General features: G+C 30.7%; 1 protein-coding gene and 1 long non-coding RNA gene across 4 annotated transcripts in view; one reads left to right on the top strand and one right to left on the bottom strand.

Moving 5' to 3' along the window:
* Window positions 1-19,343, bottom strand: part of mub (poly(rC)-binding protein mub) — an 87,437-nt gene extending 68,094 nt beyond the window's left edge. Inside the window, exon 1 of one of the 2 annotated variants that reach the window (XM_035080335.1) lies at window positions 18,898-19,343. The gene's annotated coding sequence lies outside the window, so the exon portion shown is untranslated. Of the gene's footprint in view, window positions 1-326; window positions 442-18,897 lie in introns of those variants that run through there. The other variant, XM_035080341.1, reaches the window with a different exon arrangement.
* Window positions 5,858-8,577, top strand: LOC118065194 (uncharacterized). 2 transcript variants are annotated; one of them, XR_004690142.1, is made up of 4 exons: window positions 5,858-6,023; window positions 6,859-7,051; window positions 7,214-7,450; window positions 7,535-8,577. It is a non-coding gene; the product is annotated as an uncharacterized lncRNA (long non-coding RNA). The 2 variants fall into 2 exon arrangements; XR_004690141.1 differs by having other exon boundaries at window positions 7,214-8,577.
* Window positions 19,344-21,760: the final 2,417 nt, after the last annotated feature.

Raw genomic sequence — 21,760 nt, 5'->3', positions numbered from 1 at the left:
CATAGACAAAGCACAAGTACTAAAAAGGACAAACCGATTTTCTTTTCACTATTTTATAGCATCAGTACCCAAAATTGCTGGGTAAAGCTTTCGCATTGAATAGAGCTTTGTTCTAAAGAAAGCTAGCGGCTCGCATTCCATCCAATCGATCGTCGACTTCCGCACACGTGTGCCCATACCATTGAACCGTAATTCTAGTAGAAATTTGAGCTAGTGTGCATCATCATCATCATCAACTAGCCTTGAGTGTTAAATCAAATGTACCATGAGTAACATGACAGAAATAATTATGTGATAAATGAAAGAAAACTAGAATATAGACTTGCCGGTGAAGTAGTATCCAAAGCGTTGGTCGGTAGAAGAACTTGCACTGGTACTGGTTCCGGGTTGGCTTGACTAAGGAGTCGGTAGGACAGCCGTTGAGGTGACGGAAGCGGCCTTTTGGTGTCTAGGGCAGTTGTAAATTTTCCCGAATATATTTGGTTTGAGTTTGTAATAATTTATACTATTTTGGTGATAAAAAAGAGATAAGGTATAGGTTATCTGGACCTGGATTGGTTACGTGGTGCAGCGGGGCCGGGGGCTGACGCGACACTGAGCGTGCTCTGCCTACTGTTGGAAAATTTGCGCATCGGACGCGCGCATCCATCCCTCGTGATGCCAACGGCGAACGGACGACCAAAGAATGAAGAAGAAAAAGAGATGTATACTACCTTGGCAGATGCCCGTACTTGGATTATAGATCATACTCATTTTGTTGAGGGTTGTTTTGGTCAGAATAAAAAATAAAAAAAGGCCTTTTAATGAAGAGGATCATAGATTAAAAGTTTATTAGTATTGAATAAGAACGATTCACTTCTTCAAGTGGTACTTTTTATATTAACCACAGAACAGTTCATGGAAATGCTATAAATTTTATGATAATCATCTCTTGTAATTAATGAAAATCCTCAACAAATGTAGGATGCTTTTTTGCTCGTTTTATTGCCTTTTTTTATTGGCGAGTTTGAGGAATTTAATGATGAAATTGGTCGACAAAGAAGAAGATCCAGGGGACAAATAAAAATGGAAAGAAATAAGAATCCTGGCAACAGGTGATGTGAGAAAGGAAGAGACAGCAGCACGTAACACTCAACTCACCAAGCAGACGGATTCGACCTGAATGTCGATTGGATTCTTCCGAAACTTCTTCTTTTACACTCCTTCAAATCCTTCCCACATGTTTCTATTTCGACTTAGTAATTTTATCACGGCTGATCCATTGCGCAGTGATACACCATGCGAGTCCTCGGAAACCAAAATGTGCTTAGAATTTTTATATAATTTCCCAATAGACTGGGCACTCTTCTAAATACTAAAAAACTTCACATCCTACTTTTATCTCTTAATTTTGTCAACACAACTATCAAAATAAAGTCACTTAAATTGGAACACTTTTTCAAAACAGCTGATTTCCTCCATCTATTGTATGAAAAAAACAAAAAAGACCTTTTTTTACAAATCAATGATGATTGAAATTTTCGCAAAATAAATGGTTGGGAAATCACATAGCAAGTTTAATGTTTGATATTATTTAAGAAACTTGATTTAATATTTTAATACAAGTATGAAAACATGAATACTCAAGTAGAAGGTAATTATAAAGAGATAAATTGGGATAAAGTTTCTTTGATTGAGGCAGAGGAACCTTGACTGGACTGGAAACCAAATCATCATTGAGTCCCCAATCTAGTAAAGTTAAATTTAAAATTATATCAAGTTCAATTATTTGAGCATATGTGACTTAAAAAAATTATTCCAATTATTTCAAACAAGAGTAGTTAATACACCACTTGTAAACTTTTATCAACTAACTTGGAGCAGGAGAGCTGAATGGTTTTGGTGAAATAATAAATCATGCGTTTATTGATCATGTTGATAAGATTAAATTATCAATAGTTTTTCAGTATTCGATCCAATAACAGTATTTAGATAGCCTGCAAAAACAATCCAGAATGTGATTCTGATAGATTGATACTTGGCTGAGCAAATGATAGATTATCAGAGCATTAAAAAGGATGATAATCAATATAATATTCAAAACTGTTTTAAACCAAATAATTGATAAAAAAATAGTTTTTATCAACAATTATAAACCTTTAATTTAATGTTTTATTAAATTTGATTAAGAAACATAAATGTAAATATTTCCTTTCAGCTTTTTAGAAAATTCATAACAACTAGATTCGATGAACTATTCCAGCACATAACCTTGGCTCATATTTAAAAAAAAATTCAATATAAATCCTAGTCCCATGACGGTGCTATTAGACTTGGAGCAGATATTTTCATTTAAGTCACATAAGTCAAGGAAGCTTGTGAAGCCTTTACTGTTGAAGACTGTCTATGAGCACCAATATCATCAGTACTTCAGTTATAGGGAGTGCGTGCAATTGAATTCTGAAGATGTCGATGAGAGCCTGCACATCACAGAATATTGGTTGGTTGGTATATATGATCTCAGCTGATGTAGACATATAAGATAGGACAACTTAATGAGATATAACGTCGATGAGTGGCAGTTACAACGTAAAGAGCACAGGCAATATCACGTAGAGGTGGGTTGCCGAGAAAAGCTAAAGATGTAGCAGTAGGTAGATAGATGCACCCGAGAGTAGAGTAATGGAAGAGAGAAAAGCAACACCTGGAGGTTTCATCAGACAAGCAGGACCCGCAAGGACATGGAGAGTGTAATGTAAACTAATTAACAGTGAGTCTACGGCAATTAAGGCTGCCCGAGTGCTTCACTCTGACACTCCTCTAACAATCTATACCACGCTTGATAACAAGGTATTAGAATTATACCCACTACACTCTCTGTATTCTAGACTTTCCCTCTGACAGTGTTTTAACGTAATTAAAGTTTGAGTTTATGGAGTAAAAGCTATAATTTCCGTTTAATTCCTATTTTAATTTTTTCTCAAAAAAAAGCACTTCCTGTTTGTGATATTGCAATAATGATGATAAATTGCTATGTTACGTGCAATGTTTACGAAATGAGGGCATCATAGGAGATTCCTGGTGAATAAATTTGAGAGTAAAAATTTTAGAGTGAGGTAAGAAGCTTTTACAATGAAGAGAAAGACAAATGTTTGCCTAAAATATGGAAGAGCTGTCTCAGCAGGTCTAAGTTGTCTTTCATATTTTATTTTTCTTGAGTTTTTATTTATTTTTATGTTGTTTTTGTATTTTATTTTTTATTTCTTTTTTCGGTACTAAGTCGTTTAGCTAAAGTACCTAATAAAAAGTTCATTCCATTAACACGTAGACTTCATCTTATCTCTTCATCCAGACTACTACTCCCACAAGTGTTATATATATATATATATGTATATAAAACTAGAAAGACACAAAATCACAGTCTGTTCATGGATTATGTTATCAAATTAACTTACTCAACTTTTTATTTCAGTTCACTTATTTTTATTAAGGTTAATAGGTTCAGCAATTGTCGACACTGTTGGTTAATAGAAAATAAAATACCTAATGAAATTGAATAAAACCAACCAAGAATCATCTTATTAGCAAAGATTAAAAGTCCATCTTTTTTATTCTTTAACTTGAGAAAAATCCATTTCATCCTATTTTCATTTAATATCTTTAAAATATCCTACAAATGTAAAAGCATTCGCATGAATAAAATACATCACTAAAATTAAGAAGTCTAACTGGGATTATTGTAAACAAGGACATAAATCAACACTTAACTTTATGAAAAAATATTCTTCTGTTAGACAGTTAATATTTTCATTATTTATTGTTTTCCATACAGTTCTCATTGGAATATTTAAAAGATTAAAGTTTCCTTTATACTTTTAGTATAAATATCAACTTGTGCACGTAAAAAAGAATATACTACATGTAATTCTTGATGTATAACTAAATAACAATTGTTACAGTTCAGAAAATAAATATTTTACAAAGCCAACAAAATTTCAGTAAAATTTACGCTACTTTAAATTTTTCATTTCATATAAATACTATACTTACATATTTTTAACCAATAAAAAATTGCCATATTTCCTTGATGTACTTGGAAACAACTTGACTTATTTTGCTCGAAACCAGTTCACTTTAAGTTACCTTGGGATGCATTGAAAAAGAAGTTTGAATCGAAATTCGTTTAGTCGTTCTTGAAAGGTCATTGACGAAAAATATTCACTCATAAATAAAAATATATTTTTTTGCAATGTTTAATTTTAAAATGGATTACAAAAAAATCTATTCAATCTCTTTCAGTGTTATTATTGTTTTTCATAAAAATAAGAAGAGAAAGAAATTAAAAGATGGCATTCTGTGAGCCAGAGACAAAACAACAATCAAAGGAGCATTTTATTTATAATTAAAAACTTCTTACATAACACCTAATGTAGGTGGTATCGAGACTGAAGTATTATGGTGAAGAAATAGCGGATCGTTTGTCCTCATTTGTCAACACAACGTGCCGGCCCCCAAACGAATCGTTGGCAGCATTGAACGTGCTTTTGGTTGATCATTTGTCTCCATTTTCCAGTTGAACCACTAGAGGATGGGAAAGAATGAAAAAGAGGAAATGAGTGTGAACTCGAGGCCACAACTGTTCCAGCTGTTCCTACTTTAATGAACTTTTCACCAATTTTGGTGGAATAATCTCAGAGGAAAGAATTCCCAACGGTTTAAGCTACCACGAGACGATTGGATCCTGCGAATGCAGACTTTCCACAAAATTAACTACATCACGTGATTATGTTGAACTAAATCTGAACATCCTTGCAATATTATAACCACTTACTCGGAATGCAAGCAATGGATAAACCGAATTCAATTGAAGGATAGAAATATTGGTTGAGGATTTGCTACATCAAGATTTCTCCCCTGCTATACTGCGTCTAGATCCTTCTATCTACCGTCACAAGAGTGCACGCGCCCTCTTTGTGGATTCTCTGGTGATATCCGCTCGCTAAATAAATCTTTATTGCATGAGCCTGCCACTCGCTTGAACCTGGTGAATCCCACGAGCACGGAGGCAAACCGAATCCATCTCTCGAAAGTGATCCAATAATTTCCGAGACGTGATTCTCTTGATCCCACTGTCTACCACGCGAGTGCGTCATCTTGATTGAATGTCTCATCTCGCACTAAATTCCATTATACAAATCCTATCATTTGTACAACTAACTTTAATCTTTGGTATTTTTACTTACCGTTTTTTGATGAGCCAAAGAAAAGTGGCTCCTAAGAACAGGGTTAAAGAGACTTAAATTTATTTAGAATCAATCTCTTTCAGTGAGCTCATGCTTTCCTTGCTGAACAGAATTACCATCAAAGAAACTCAAAATGATCTAATGTTTTTACTGATTATATTATCTAGATTTATCATAAATACATTCAATGAGATTTTAAATATTTTATCTCAATTTTATTAATAATATTTTAAAATGAACATTGAAAAAAATAAATTGTAGGATCAAGTAAATATATGATTGCTGTAGGATCAAGTAAATAGTCTCTTGTACTAAATAAATAATTCATTCAATAGATTATTAAATATTTATTTTAATTAATTATTTACTTAACATAAGTGATTATTTACTTCATCCTACAACAATTAAATATTTACTTGATATGAGAATTTTTTTTTTCCAGTGAAATAATGTCTAGAAAATTATAATAACAAGTTAAAAGAATCATTTATTAATCATGTCATAACAATTAAAAGATCAAATGGAATACCTAGCCGGATCTAGCCTCAGTCATATACCAACATAAACAAATTAGTCGAGCGTTGCTATAAACAAAAACAGTCGATAGTCAAACGTACAGATTCAAATATTTTAATTCTGTTGTTATAAATATCAATGTTTCAAATCAGTATGACCCTTCAAAATCTTTGTTCATTTTTTCAACAGATACAACAAATATTACCTGTGTTATAGGTTTGAAAAATATGTTTGGAGTAAAATTGATATTAACAGAATGTTTGGTTCCAATTGCTCTTCAAAAGGGTCAGTAATAAACCTCAAATTTTAACAAAACAATTACAAGTATTTGTCTTAAACAAATATAAAATTCCATATTCAATTTCATCCAGCATCCAATCTATTATATGTACATTAAGAAGTCATCAATTTTCTATTGTGAAACTATGAAGTAACAGAGTGTTTAGATGTGATAATATATTTTCTAGGACGTTATAACAATTTATCTTGAACAGTTGAAACCAAGCATAGTTGTAATTAATATTGCTCTACATGTAAATAGAACTATGAATAAAAAAGTAGTCTGCACACATATAGGTTTATTTATATTGGTATCAACCAATTTCAAACACATAATATACCTGGGATGAATTAAATAGTTGGTCAATATTTGGAGCATGGTTAAATAATTGATACATTTACTCCATGTTTCACTGTGATATATTATCATTTATTTCCACTGCATTTGAGTAAAATATAAAAGAGACAAGTGACTATTTTACTTTAAAAAGTTACTGAGACTCAAATTTAATATTATGAAGTCAGTAGTAAGTTTCAACTATTCTAGAGAAGTTAAGTAAATAAAATAAGTTATGAAGACAATAACTGTAGTTTCATATTTAAATGATAAACTAAATTTATGAAATAATTGCAGTTTGTTACAATTTTTAATTAAACTGCACTTCAAAAAACATTTTATTGTAAAGTAATTTGAATTAATGGATAGCTTTTCAAATATTGAGGTTCAAATTATTCGTTTTAAATTTAAATATTAATCATGGCTCTATTAAAATTATTGAGTAAAGATGAGTGTTCATTGTTAATAGGTATAATTAATAATTTGTTTTAATTATCCCAATAGCATATTGAGCTCATGAATCCACATCCAAAGAAGATCTCAGACCATGTTTAGAAAGTGCTTAGCAGGCACTTGCGTTGAATTTATGAAGTGTTTATTAGATCACGTTCAGAGTACATTAAAATTCATGGATAAATAAAAATCTGCATATACCAAAATATGAACAATGACACATTGACAAACATTATTATATTTGGTAATTATTTATGAGTAAAATTTAACATTAATTATTATACTGATTTTTTAACTTTATATTTTAATTATAGTGAAATCATTGAATTTTCAAATAACGTAATTTTATTAAAAAATATCGTCAAAAGTATTGAAAAAATTCTAATACAAGACAAATATTTTCCAGCCATTAAAATAGCGGAGTATATTGGTTACAAGTTTTTAATGAAATGTAAACGAACTTAGCAAGAAATCATTCAATAATTCGAATAATAAATAATTCCATAATGATATGATGCAACATCAATATTTACTCAATATAATAAAAAATAAATATTCTCAACCAATTTAATTATGAAACACACCGGAAGTATTCATACAATAACTTCACACCTGCATAATGCATATATAAATATTCTCAACAGTGATTATAATAACTATTTATTTTTAGTTGAAAATAGCTTTTAAATATTTGAAAAATCTCGAGAAAAATATGATACACTTTTAGAGGGCTAATTTGAGGCTGAAATGAGGAAGCGAAAAACCGAGTAGTTTGACGAGATGAGACTGATAAGCGGAAGATAGAGCAGAAGAGAGACACTATAGTGATGGTAGTGGTTGTAGGATGGAAGAGAAGAGAAATGCAAGAGGGAGTGTGACAATAGCCTGCAGATTGGAGAGGCAGACGTACAGTCAGGCTGGTTGTACAGTCAAGAATATAAAAGCAAGAGAAACAGGAACGATCGTTGAAATCGCTAGCAGACTATAAGTTTATAATACACTGTTGGCGCTGTCTGACCATAGCCTGATATTACTACTCGTATAAATACAAATATCCTCATTCGGGACCCATCCTAGAGATTCTTATTTCCTTTTTCAAATCTTTATGTAAGTTTTAAACCATTAGTAAGAGATCTGGATGAATGTTTTATAAAATGAAATAAAAAAACGAGAAAAAAATAATTTTCTTCAATTGCAAACAGGAAGAGCTTTTTAGTAGCGATATTATTAAGTCTATCGGCAGTCAATTTAGTGAAGAGAAAGACATAGAAAACAACTTGGCGGGTAATTCTCGGTAAAGACGACAGCCAATTGGTTCGGCCATTACCTGACATTATATTTTAACGCTAGCAGGCAGAACGAAATGCTTCCGGTAATCATTTTGCTGTCGGGCATCTTTCGTTTTAGGCCAAGTTTCGTATAAGTCTGAGCAAGAGAAGAAAGAGAAGAGAAACCGGAGGTGGACAAGTGGATGCTGTGGGGGGATAGAGGGGGGCTGCTGAGAGAAGAGTTTGGTATATAGAAGATAGAAGGAATGAAGGGTAGAGAAAACTTGGAAACGCGAGTCTGGGCCGGAAGAAGTCCGTCTCAGTGTTCGGATGCCGTAGCTGTGGGGCGTAATATTGATCATGGAGTAAGCGGGGGTGTCTGCACTCCCCCTTATCCCTCTTGGAAGTCGCACGGTGGAGAGAAAGAGCCGGTAACTGAGAGAAAGAGGAGCAACCCATGGAGCTAGCAACCAGAGAGTGTTGCAACAGACCAACTGCATCTACGGGCTCTTTAGATATATACACTAACGCAGTAGATCTTAAGATTCTTTGCTAAAAAGTATTAAAACTATGGAAAGTAGTTTTGAGTTTTAAATAAATTTCACTGTTTATTTATCTTATTACGCTTATGCATGAGTTGTAATCGTTTGAAATATATATCATTTTTTTGTCTCATTTATAATTTCTGCATGAAAACATTCCCAAGTATCAGAAACAAAAGGAACTGCAATTCAGTCTAGACCAATCGAAAATACTTCGAAATATCTATTTACTTTTTTCTTTCATAATCATCATCATCATCATCATTATTTTCTACGTTTTTTTCTGACCTGACAGATTAAGCTTTTGGATGGAACGCGACACTTTAAGCCAGACGAGGCTTTTCTATGGTTTCAATTCACTACCGTATAGCACTAGTATGTACATACACATCACCCCCTCCATAAAATATGCTACGAAAAAATTTTTTTTTCACATATCCCCCTTTTTTAATGTCGGAGCTTTGAAAGCAGGGTGTGCAGGGTACTGTCTAAAGAGTTTTTTAAAAGCTTTCAAAATTTTTTTCGCGAAAATATTCAAAAACCGTCAACCAACCAGAAATGATCTCTCTTCCTTCTGTAAACACTAGAAGTAAAAAATAATTTAGGTTTATACAGATATTTTATTCACGCACATTTTTTAACATCGAAAATCGAATCAGCTCAAATAAAATATTGCAGAGTAATATAATATTAAAAGAAAAAAATGATAGAGGGAGGTAGAAGGTTGGTCGATAGTGCAGGAGAGGGTGTTGAGTGGGTTGAAATCGAGAGAAGAGAAAAAAAATAGAGATTGCAAGAGAAAAAGAAAGAGAAAGAAAACGTCGAGACCTCTCCAATTACCGCGCGGCTCTCCTCCTCTGGCGACTGACGTCAGCGTTTCATTAATTTTAATTGAATATCCTTAATTTTCATGGGATTCCATTGCTGCGCGGCCGGCCGCGAAGAGTGCGGCAGCTACGAAAGGAACGAGACATCAAGAGTAATGTGTATGTATGTACACTACAAACAAATTTCTATACACTTAACAAATACGTATTTATCTCTTATCTACATGAGTAACGTTCTCGAAAAAATTAAGTCTTTTAATTTTAATTGAGATTTTAATGAAAATTCTCATTAAAAAAACTTTTTGTTTATTTTATAAAAACACCCCGTAATCATAATATTGCTATAATAAATGGCTAATTATATTTAAGTGATTACCATGATAAAAATTGCTTAACTTAAATGTCTGAGAAACTAGGTAAAAAATCTCGTAAATCCAAGATAAAACAATTTTATCCATAAAACAAATGTTGGTATATCTAAACGTTCACGTAGAGAAGAACTTCATCTTCAACCCCTCTATGAAAAAATAAAGCTTTAACCCATTTGTTTTATAAACAAATGTTCAAAGTTGACAAAGTTATGACATTTATACTTGAAAAAAAATAGCTGTTGTAAAAAAGCATCAATTTTATGCTGAAATAAAATTTTATTGAATGAAAAAAAACAAAAATAAATTATTTTCTTTTTTTAATTCTCTTTTAAAACCATAAACCCATGAGTAATCTCATAAAATAAAATATTAAATAAGGATCACTCTTCCTGAACAAATTTTGATAAAAAGGGATTTTTAATTGAATTATTTAAGAAATTAAAATTCAAGCTTATCTTAAAAGGAAAGAAGAAGGAAAAAAAATCAATAAAAATCTATAATTTGTTTTTTCCTTCCACCAAAAAAATACATTACTTCCGTTGTGGTATTTCGAATGTCATCAGTATTCCGAAGACAAGCCAATAGCTGCGATTATCCTGTTTGGAAATCCCCCCTTTTCGTCTTCGAGTATCTACCGAGCAGTTTAATGTAATGGGACACGACCATTAACTCTCCGATATACATCTCAACTGGTTTGTATGCATCATCCATTCAAGAACAGCATGATCCTCTCCCTCCCATTCCTTTACCACCCTTTCCAATAACTTGACTTGATACTAAATTCCCAAGAGCTTTTGCATTTGAAACTCGATAGCAATATATCTTTTCTATTTTTGTTTTTATATTTTTATTTACTCATGTAAACAATTTAACGAGTATTTAACATTTAATTACATTTACTTGACGTTTCATCAACTTTATTTATAAAGATCTTTAAAAGATAATGGAGACAATAAGAAACAGAAGTCAGTCAAATCTGATGAATCAATGAATTTCGTGAAACAAATGGTATAAGATAATGTCAACAGCGTGCAAATAGAAATTGAATGGGAAGGAGAAACCACGATATGGCGTATAACAGTGTAGAATATTGCGTGGTGTACACGTCAACCTTCCTAGTAAACAACATGGATAGATCGACGGCTATGTTATGCCTTAATAAGGCTTTCATAAAGTTAAACACAGACCAATCTACAAAATGAACATGGAGCAAATACGAATAGACTGCTCATACTCTCATGTTGTACTTCATGTGGATGTGCTGAATGTATGCTCCTAACGAGAATAGTATTATGTAGCTTATTAGATTTTAATTAATAATGTGATTAATAATTATATAAATAAATACCGCAGAATTAAAAATAAAATTGATAAAGAAAAAATTTTATTGAAAATCGTTCTAAATGTTTATATCAACGTGAAGATTTTTTTATAGTTTTTACAACTGATCAATAAACAGAGCTTCCATACCGAAGTATTTTGGATAAAAATAACTCTACAACAAAGTAACTTTACTGGAAAACTTACAAAGTAAAAATATCTTTGAAGATAAAAATTTGTTTTTTTTTTCAAAAAAATTATTTATTAAAAAATTTTTCGTTTCAAGGATAATTTGATAAGTCCTTATAATGACATGGACGAAGGAAATATGCTAAAATTCTTAGCAGATATGATGAAGAGCACAGCATTGTTTTTTATTTTTTGCTGATAATTGAGATAACTTTTTGCATTCACGATGCACCAAATTAATTATTATGTAAAGTAGTCTTTGACATCGCATTCAAAAATTCTTGAAAATTTTTAATATAATTACAGCTTAAATTTCATTATTATTGATTGAAATTTTTTTTCTTTGTTTTTTATTTATTATTATCATGATTATCGACGTAGTTATTTTCATACTGTGTAGCACATAAAAACGTTAATCGATATTACATAAGAAGTTAATGAACAATGATGTTTTGTTTATTTCTACCAGTTATAGGAATAAGAATCATTAAATGCACCACTCTATTCTCGGGTAAGAATAAAATATTTACTTTGTTGCCAAGTGTTATCTATGCGTAGAGAACTGCATTGAAATATTTATTATTTCCACCTCTAGTTTTTTAACATTATAGTCTAATTTATAAATGGCTGCAAATAACACACCCTCTCAATTTTTATTTTAAAATATAATTTTTTACATTTTTATAAATAACATTGTAAAATACAATTTTATTTTTAAACTTTTCTATCAAAATTATTCCTTCGAAATTTTTTAATTAATTTTTATTGTTATTTATCTCCAATGGATAAACATATGGAGAATATATACATGAACCCATAAATTATTGCCCACATAAATACGAGCATAAAATGGTTGAATTTTTTTATAAGTTGTATCGTATCTGAAAATTTATTTTTTCCACACAAGTTATATCTATCCGGAATTTTTTTATATTGCATGATTTATTTTTCTATCAAATTTTTATACCTTAAAATAATATATTAAAATTGAATTAAAAATGCATTCAAAATTTAAATGAAACGAAAAAAACGAAATTATAATTATTTTTTATCAATTTCGCTGATTATTTTTATGATTAATAAAACTGCAAAGAAAAAAATCGTATAATTGTTATCAAAAGAAAATAACGAGAGGATATAAAATCAAACAACCGCACTTGGTTATAGTGGCATGACGAAGCCGTCGAAACTTTCCAACTTCATCGAGACACATCATTTTAGTCTTTAGCCGTGGGCTTTTTTTGCCAATCCCTTCTTTTACTGTTTGAAACTACCGGGTTGAAAGGGAAGAACATAGCCAGACACGTCTGTACTCTCTACTCACCCTAAAAGAATTCCCCTTTCTCTATTTCTTTTTCTCACATTTCTCCCCCACGTTTTCTTCTCTTTCAAGTGCTCAACAAAATTTGAAGCTCTTTTACTTCGCACCGTCTAAGTCTTACTACTGCAATATTTTGTCTGTTCTTCACAATGTTCAACTTAGAGAAAGCTTAATGAAATGGGATTGCTTGTTAAAATGATATGAATGACATTGAGTTATATTAATTAGTGAATTTATGAATAAATATTTCGGAAGCTTAAAAACAAAACGACTTTATTCTTATAAAATATATTCTCATTCCGAGGGAGAATTTTTTTTATTTATTATCTAATAAAAGCGTATTTATTATTACTGAGCTAAAAATAAGCCAATTCCGTTTGTAAATGTCATGGAAGAAGTATTACTTTATTTCTATATAGCTTGTAGTGGTATCGTGACTGGTGCCAACAATACCTAGCTACGGAAGCAACGACAAATGTCATGCGTCGAAATTGGTTGTAAGTCAAGTAGATACTGACTCGTGTAGACAGCCAACACTTTATGTGGAGAATAATCGAATAATCGCGAAAAAGGTATATAAAAGGTAGATGAAACAATCGTCCAACAGTGTGAAATTACTGTTTTCACTATACATCAACAAATGACATACTATATTTACACCTTTTCTACAAATTTTTTTAATAAAAAAAATAAAAATTCACATCTACCAATGTTATATTACAAGTTTCTCAAATATTCGACTTTTGATCAAAAGTTTATGCATCAGAAATATTTTTAAAAAATATTCTTTGAATCTCGAGACAAAGAAAGGAGTAAAATAGAAAATAAAAACGGAGAAATATGAAATTTTATGAAAAATAAATTCAATTATTTCCTTTTTCAATAAGGAATTTTTTACACTTTAAAAGGTTTCCTAGTGTTAAAAAAATGATATAAAAATAAACAAACAATGGATGATGATCTTCTGTCGATTCATGAGAGAATGTAACAACACAATAGACGTAGCGAATCTCACGTTCAGTCCAGTGAGCGCATTCGAAGTGACAGAATATAAGATAGAAAGTTGTTGTTCTATTGTATCAGAAGAGAGTGAAAAGGATGCAATGTTGTTGGTTTATCCATTGAGAAAATGATGTCATGTTCTAACATACTCACTTGAATACTATGTCAAAACTTATAGATACACACAAATGTATCTTTCACTCTAGACCCTTTTTCTTCGGCTTTTACTTCCCATTCGTACAACTTTGCCACACTCTATTCAATTACACTAGGGATTCGGAGCTGAGATTGTACTACTCGAAAACTTGGAAAAATTTCGTATTGACTGCTTGTACAAATTTCATTTTTGTTCATGAAATATTTTTATATCGTCTTGATTATATAAAAATACTCTAAATTAATTAGCAATATAGTTGCTCATAAGTACTAGTGCTTTCGAGCACTTTAAATTTGCTGACTTTTTAAAAATAATAATTTTCGGTACCAATAGTACGGATCAGTGGTTGAAATAATTTTTAGCAGTGAAAGAAATAAATGTATTTTAACATTAAATTATTAACTTGATATATTTTCGTTTGTAAATCATGCAGTAATTCATTTACGTATAATAACATGTAGAGCAATTTTCACCGAAACATACCATCAGGGAAATGTACTACTTCTCACTCTAGCAATATTGAACGCTAGGTAGCATTGATGGAGTTGTTACTAACGTCATTTTAACAATATTTAACATGCTTTCATTGAAGAGTAAAAGCGATGATGTTTATATATATATATAATGAATTTAATCTTAGATTCACTCAAATTCTTTTATGAAATTATGTTGTGTCGAAAACTAAATTGCTATTCGGTCTATTTTACGTGTTCGCATTTATGCACGACCGTTTTTGTCGTTGAAAATAGGTCAGAGTTCACAAGTTATTATCAAAAATTATTTTATTATCTATACTTTTAACAATAGTTGATCAAAGTGATGCGTCTAAAAAATTGATAATTGAATATTTATTTAATTAACGTGAAAAAACTAGTTAAAATCGAATTTTATGGGTTGAATTTCTGGCTTTAATTAAACATGAAGGTATTTTAGTTGAAATAAATATTCAATGTTACGTAAAATAACGCTCTCTAGATACTGCACTTTTACATTTTAATTAATTATCGACGAATTTGAAATTCATTCTGATAAATTGTTTATAAACTGAGCTCCAAAATAAAATAATGATGCAAAAAACTTAATAATGTAATACGTATCAGCTAAATATATTACAAAGTCTTTTCTATTCTGTTTTTTATTTAAATTTTAGTGTAACAACCTAAGAGAAAATATAAATAAACATTATTTATCGATAAGCAGATAAATAAAGTGAATGAAAAAGAGTAGAGTTATATCACACATTTGTCAAAGTATTTCGAATTGATGATAAAATTCAATCAAGTGGAACGAGTTAATTAAGTTAATTGATATTTTAGGATAAACATTAATGAAGAGTCAATAATGTGATATTTAAAATTTCTAATATATTAAAATTCAATTTATATGAAAATGTAGTTTATTGCTTTTAGTTGTGGCTTTCTCAAAGACTGCAATAGAGTCGCTGCCCTTGCAATTCTACCTTTGAACTCGCTAGATAGTCCATATCATGAAAAAATCAACACTTGTGTCGGGAGATACGTGAGTGAGGGAGAGTTTTTCGATTCTCGTGTAAACTCTGGTGCTGTAGAAACTCTCGAGACTAAAGCTTGAATGCATGAATAGAAGGATGTTGAATACTAAACCATGTCTATTAATAACAGTGTCCCTTGTGTTACTTTCTATATATTTTTTCTTCTTCTTTTTTTTAAGGAAAAAAAATTTCACAAAAAACAAAGGTCAAAAGTTAGATAATTGATGAAGTAAAAAGAATAGAAACCTCAATGAAAAATAAAGTTACACTCGAGTTTGATGAGAAAAGTAAAATATTCATGTGAGATCTGTCATAGAAATTTACATGTGACGATTACTTTATATTGGTTTTATTTTATGGCAATATAGAGAAGTGTATAAATGAAGCGAATAATAACATCTAGAGTGATGAAAGCGTTGTGAAATATGCATACATAAGTAGTTTATCTCAATAACGAATTTTCATTTAGAAACAGAGAGATTGTCACGGATAAAGTAAATCCTGAAAATTTACATCATGCATCAAACGGAATATAAATTTTAAGTAAAAACGTACATTTTTAATAAACACAAAATAATTTGTGGTTTTAAATTATACAGAATATTTTTCTTGAATCAACACGAGAAATAAAAAACAAAATGTTTAGAAATGATGTTTCAATAAAAGAGACTTAACTAAAAAATAAATATTAAAAACCATGTGTAAATGCTACGAAAATGAAATAAAAAAAAAAATTTTCAAGTAAAAATATTTACCTCAGAATTGCAAAAACAAAAAAAATATTAGAGTTACAAAGAGATTTTAATAGAAGTGAAATATTAAAAAATAAACGTGATTGATATTAAGATAAAATAATATTAAAAGTTATGACAAGTCACGGTAAAAAAGCGATAAACGTTATTAACTAATAATATAAGTAATAAAACTGCAGTAAAAAATAGTTTGGGGTTTTATGATCGAGCGAAAAAGCTAAAAAAGTAGTACATTATTAATACGAAACATTTGATAACAAAAATCGTAATACGGAAAAGAAAGACATTAAAAATCCTGAAAGATATCTTAAAAAGGTAAGCATAATAAATAGAAATTGGTGGTAGTATCTTGAACTTGGAAGTGCATAAAATATAAGAAATAAAATTATTTATAGCGTGAACAGGGTACTTAAGTAAAGTATCCAAGGAAGAAAGAGAGTAGTGACAATCTATCGAGTACTTAGAGAAGAAGAGTCAGTAGCATAGAGGGAGAGGAATAAAGGGGTAGAGTGAGGTAGAAAGGAGGTTGAGAAACGCGAAAAGAGGGAGGGAGACATGACGCGTGACATCACGTGGAGTATTGATCGCAGGCACAGCATCCACGCAAGCCATCCCAGCAACTTCCCTACCTACCCCAAGCATCAAGCAACCCCTTTTCAACCCGCACAACGTTTCTACTACCTATCGTCAAGCTTCTATACGTTCTCGATCCCTCTGTCCCTTTATCTTGACGCCGTGTTCACTTCTGTTACGCTCTGTTTCACTTTCGTCCCTGACTATCCTTTTTCATCCCTTCTGCTTACACCTCCTTCTCGCTTCCGCTCTGTCTATGCCTTTCTATCTATATTTTTCTCCCTTCTCACCTGTCCAACGGTTAGCCACAACCCTGTCAACTATCCAGCGGGATGTATTCCAGCCGGTTAATTATCAAACGTACAGGAAAAGCCTTGGTGGTGAATAGTACGCCAGTCGATGAAGCCACCGTTCAACAAAAGGATGAGAGACAGCATAAATGAAATGAAGTGGATTGGATTTGTTCAAAGATACATAGTAGCTGATAACAATTTACGTTATATTATTATATTATCGACAGTGCTTTAGTCGATTATGTTTGTTTTTTTTTTTTATTATTATTTTTGGTTAAAAAAAGAATTGGGTATTGATTTTAAAAGACGAATAAGTTACTAGAGATGCTGATCAACGATTTGAATAGATGAATAAAGAGGAGAAGGAGAAAAAAAAAGTAGAAAACTGACACGAGAAACTCTCTCACAGTTTCGATAGATAATTGGGCTGTAGAAGTCCTTCAAAATTCAACTTAGCTTGATTCAACCCAACAAACTTTGGATTCTCTTCTTTTTCTTATTTCCTTTCTTTACATTTTTCTCATTGGAGTTGTTTTTTTTCTATTTTTATTTTGCTTTCTTGCTCATTTCAGGGATGGTGAATTTTTTTATCTGAATAAAACTGTTGTCAAAGCCAACGATTAAAGATCCATGGAGGTTGAAAATAGTAAATACCATTCTTGGCGTCACTTACAACGACCTATTTATTTTCAGAGACTAAAAGAATGAGTATAAGAAATAGAGAGATGGCGAAAAGAAGATGGGGAATGATGAGAAGGCAAAAGATTCTATCCAGAGAGACAACTCCGCCAATTCTTTCGACTCTATAAACGGGCAACGAATGAGAGAAAGACGAGTTGAAAGGCTAGAGTAAGAAAAAAAAATAAAAAGGAAATGGAAGTGGTGGGTCGAGCACTTGCGGTCCGAACGAATTGCTTTACGCTTCCACTTGGTGGATATCTTTAGATGAAAAGTCATGCTAGAAACTCTTCTAAAAGACCTTGAGAGTAGTTTGAGATTGATAATAAAAAAAATATCAAATTTAATTTTATCTACTAAACTCCATTTTTACGTCGAAATTTTTCAGATCAATCATTGTATTGTAGAGTCCTTTATTATTGCGAGACGGGATTAATAATTAAATATTCCGACCTAAATTTTCAACGTTTCGGAGAAGGTAGAAAATTAATGAACAAGATTGATGATGTTAAAAATTACATGAATGATACTGAGTTAAGTTCAAAAAGGTCAACAAGTCGAGACCACCACTTCTTTCTCATTCTTTATTCCTTTTTCTTACTGCTAATCGATATGATTTCTATTTTCATACTTTTTTCAACTCCAATGGCATATGAGCTGACGAAAGTATTTTGCACTTTTTAGCAAATACTACTTTTTTTTTATTCAAGTAATGCAAGTAGAAATATACAGTTTTTCAGTAATGGGTAAAAAGATAATTTAATAAAAAAATATCAAAGTGTAAAAAGCATTGTTTACAAGTGATATTGTAATAGTTTCTATTATTTAAAATAATCAACAGATGTAAATAGTCATACAAGTGTAATCCATCACAGTCCGAAGCTTTTATAGCATTAATACTCCAATTTTTTTATATTCATGTTACCATTCGATCATTCAAACGTGTTTGGAAAATTGATACAAGGTTATTTCTTTTGTTTTCCAACATTTTTCCATATCATTTTTCGAGTTTATTTGCATTTGTAAAATCTGACTATTCTGCAAAATCCTCAATTGAAATTCCCTCATGAATGCTTCAATAAATTTTCTTTAACTACGGAGTTTTTTTTTGTGTATTAACCATAAAAAAAGCTCACATAACATCTCAAAAAGTCGGGAAAAAAAAATCAAAAATTGAAGTAAAAAAGATACTTGGAAGCATAAAAGTGTGCATTTCAAAAATGAATGAAAAAAAATTGAGAAAGAAATATAGAAAAAAATGTAAGAGATGAAAAAGAAAAAACTTACCCCCGCAGGCCAAAACTCCTCTTTGCCAGCTCCAGCTTGATGACACTCGACGTACGAGCGTCACGAAAAACGTGAGGGTCTACAGTCACTGTTTTCTTTGCTTCTGGGATTCAGCTTCTGCTTACTTCTTTTTTCTCCTTCAAAAAACAAATTCTTGTATATATGTTTTCTTGTTGTTTAAAGCATACAATCCAATCTTATTTAATACAGTCTTCACTTCACAAGTTCACTAAATAAGATGACGTAAGTAAATAAACTGCAAGGGGAGGAGAAAATAAATTTTTAAAATGAATCAGAGACAATAGGGAACAGGAGAATTAACAGAGCACAAGAATCGAAGTACAGACTGATCACGTATGAGACAGTGTCATCGATGATAATCTAAGTTTAGAGTACAGTTTAAGAAGCCCAAGGGTCAGAGGAGAGATGAAGATGGACACACGATAGTCACAGTCGAAGCAATGACAAATACAATACACGCTACTAGTGTCTTTGGTTCCTTCGCATTTTCATCACTTTTCCTCTTACTCTCGTCTCCTCTGGTACGAAAACACGACGTCTCCAAGAAGGGTGGTACATGCCACATTATTTCAATCCTCGTGCCAAAGAATGGCAACCAATGGGCGCAGTCTCACCAATCAAGATTACGATAGTGAGCCAACCAACACAAACTCAAGATTCTAATAGCTCTCAACTATGCATTTAAATGCTTTGTAAGATTCCCTACCAATGAGTCTTCATCGCACTCATTTTTGGAATTTACTCATGTGATTTTGATAGAATTGAATATTAGCTTTATTATTTGTTCCCTTTTATTTTTTGTTATTTGTGCTTTGTTAGTTTGATGAAACTTTTAGTTTATTAAAATTGTAGAATCGTGAGAATATAGAAAGAAATATTGATTATAAAATCAATTAAAATCCAGTACGCACGAATTTTTTTTAGCGATAAAATTGTAACAAAGACTTATTATCGTCATTGATCAAGTTTGCTCAACAGAGTTTTAATAAGCTGCTGAATCAATGTTTTTTGGAGTGAAAAAAAATTCACATGGATTTAATTTTAAAAAATTTATCAATAAATGTTTTTAAATTGAAAATCAGCAGAATTCCTTTACTATTAATTATTGGAAAAATAAAGGAAAAAGTATGTCATGAAAAATCTATTAACTCTTTTTTATGGTGATTGGCTGAGAATAATGAAAATTTAATTCTTTCAAGCTAGAAAAAAAGTTAAAATAATGCCTTCCAATAATAATCAACTTTTAATGCTTCAATTCTAGAAGAATTATTTTTTAAATGAATTCATTATTGAAACGATACCAAGTAAATTGATTATAAAGTTATTTTGAAGAAATTGTAATCAATTCTGTACATTCTTTTGAATAGAAAAAAATCAATATTATTTGATTGTTAATTGAATAATTCAAGTTGCACTAATTGAAGTACAACTTCATAAATGCTTTAAGTCTGTCCATGGAATCGTTGATGGATTTTTTAATTCACATTCGCTGAAAAAAAACCTCATTAAAAAAATCTAACAATTTTTTCAAAAATGAATGACAAAGGAAAAAAATCCTCTAATTATACTCATCCTCATTCTAAACTCATTAGAACATAATTATTTTTACATGGCCTTTTAAAACTTATAATTAATAACATCTAATGTTATGACGTTTTATTGAAAAAAAAATGTTTTTATATGAATAATGTAAAAAATAAAATTTGCTAATAAAATTAAAAGAGAAAATTGATACTCTTCAACCAATAAATAAATTACAATAATTCATTTATTTGTTGTATTGTAATATTTATAATTATTATTATTATTCTCATTTTGATAACGAATGTAATAGATTTTATTTAATATTAAATAACAATCTGATATTTGCATAAAAATTTTTTTTATTAGTATACAATGATGCTGTGTTTGATATAAATTATTACACAATGTAGCAGAAAATGTATCACAGCGTGAAAGAAGAATGTAAAAACAAGAATGAGAGAGAAAAAATTAATACGTTTTCACTGTAGTACTTTTAAGTACTCAAATCATGTTACAGTTATTTTCTTAGCGAGCAAATTTTTGTTGTAATTTAATTGGAAGCATCGAATGTGTAGTAGGCAATTATATGGTAGTATAACGATTTAACAAGCATCGGGGATTCCTGAGAGAGATATAATAGAAAGAGGAGTTAAAAGTTGAACGAGAAGTGCTTGTTTTGCTTGTTTTACTTTTCTATCTTTTACAAAAACTAACGTGAGTTCATCAATTGGAATTAAAAAAGAAATTTCAAAAATAATTTAATCGAAAAGGAAGTAAGACAAAATAAAAAGTAAATAAATACATTATAGTCTTCAATCTTGAATCTTTTCATTAGATATAATAATCCAATCTACTTTCTTTTCTTCAATAAATGACTTCTTAAAATTCTTTTCTCTCTTGATAAACCTTTCGTGAACTCCAATATTTTTTAAAGCTGAAATCCTATTAGATGCAATTTTATACTGAGCTCCGACAATAAAAAAATCTCTTTACCCTTTAAAATCATTGGAGTGATCCAATCAATATTTACGTCACGATAAAACCCATGTAAATGTCAAGAGGATTTTTTTTTGATGATTAAAAAAAGTCATTAACGATTCAACCTTGTACATCAGTGAGAAGTTTATGCAAGAATAACTTCTGTGCTGCACAACGAGGCAGATAATTGATTGAATCGTTCAATAGCTGGATTTCAAGCATCAGAAGCAGAGAAGGAGTGTAGGAAGGAGGAGCATTTGCTACACTATCAAGCATACTGCAGTAATAAAGTCTGAACACTTTCATATACTTGCATAAATGCTCCATAAGCTACACTGAT

This window comes from Chelonus insularis, unplaced genomic scaffold (assembly GCF_013357705.1).
Source record: "Chelonus insularis isolate UGA/USDA-ARS -01 unplaced genomic scaffold, ASM1335770v1 contig_272_pilon, whole genome shotgun sequence".
NCBI lineage: Eukaryota > Metazoa > Arthropoda > Insecta > Hymenoptera > Braconidae > Chelonus > Chelonus insularis.
This window is presented reverse-complemented; position numbering and strand designations above follow the sequence as displayed.